The sequence below is a fragment of the Silene latifolia genome, chromosome 1, assembly GCF_048544455.1.
Source record: "Silene latifolia isolate original U9 population chromosome 1, ASM4854445v1, whole genome shotgun sequence".
Classification (NCBI taxonomy): domain Eukaryota; kingdom Viridiplantae; phylum Streptophyta; class Magnoliopsida; order Caryophyllales; family Caryophyllaceae; genus Silene; species Silene latifolia.
The window spans coordinates 152,979,969-152,981,075 of NC_133526.1; the positions used below are offsets into that span (position 1 = coordinate 152,979,969).

Sequence of the window (1,107 nt, forward strand, 5' to 3'; positions counted from 1 at the left end):
CCACTTGGAATTGATAATGATGCTACCATAGCATTAACATGTTGCTTGGGTGATTTGGAGGCCTCTTCAAGTTTAGCCATGGCCTTCTCAAAGTTCAAATTAATGGTGTCAATATGAGCACTAAGTTGAGCACCCAATTGAGTAATGAAGTCCACCTCATGTTTTCCTCCTCTAGTAGCCTTCCAAGGTCTACTATATTGTGAGTTATGGACCGCCATTTCCTCAATTTTGTTCCATGTTTGATTGTCATCGACTTCGGTGAACATACCATTTGATCCCATATTGAGAATGTTTCGGGAGTCTTCATATAAACCATTCCAAAATTGTTGTACAAGGAACCACTCGCTAAGTCCATGGTGTGGACAAGATCGACAAGTGTCCTTGAATCTCTCCCATGCTTCATACAAAGATTCCTCATCCCTTTGTTTGAACCTGGTGATTTGGGCTCTCAGCATGTTAGTCTTCTCCGGAGGATAGAATTTCTTGTAGAAAGCAAGTGCCAATTTCTTCCAAGAATCAATACCAAGAGTAGCCTTATCTAGGCTCTTCCACCATTGTTTCACGGTACCAATCAAAGAAAAAGAAAATAAGACCCATCGGATTTGGTCTTGAGTAACTCCGGTTTGAGAAATCGCATAACAATAGTCACAAAAAGTCTCCATATGAGAATGAGGGTCTTCACTAGGCATCCCTCCGAATTGACATCTCTCAACAAATTGTATAAATGCGGATTTGGCAATGAAATTACCGGTTAAATGTTGTGGTGTAGGAGTACCATTTGGTTGGTTCTCCTCGGTTGGTACGGAATGTGACAAAAATTTAGGCATTGTGGGTTGATTTTGTGGTGGGTTTTGTATTGGGTTATCCTCTCCTTCTCTTGCAAAAAGGTTGATGAACTCAATGTTATTTGGTTGAATGTCCACAATATCACCAATACCTCTCAAAGTATTTCTAGCAAGTCTTCTATTGTTGCTCAAAGTTCTTTCAATTTCAAGATCAATGGGTAACAAGTTACCTTGTGATCTCCTAGACATGCAAAATATCAAACAACTCGAAAACAATTAGAACAACCGTGAGGAGATTGACTTCCCCAAGTTAAAGAAAGAC

General features: G+C 39.8%; 1 non-coding gene across 1 annotated transcript; it reads left to right on the forward strand.

Moving 5' to 3' along the window:
- The first annotated feature begins 348 nt into the window (after nucleotides 1-348).
- On the forward strand, nucleotides 349-455 carry LOC141619424 (small nucleolar RNA R71). The gene has a single exon (XR_012531702.1). It is a non-coding gene; the product is annotated as a small nucleolar RNA R71 (small nucleolar RNA).
- The last annotated feature ends 652 nt before the right edge of the window (nucleotides 456-1,107 follow it).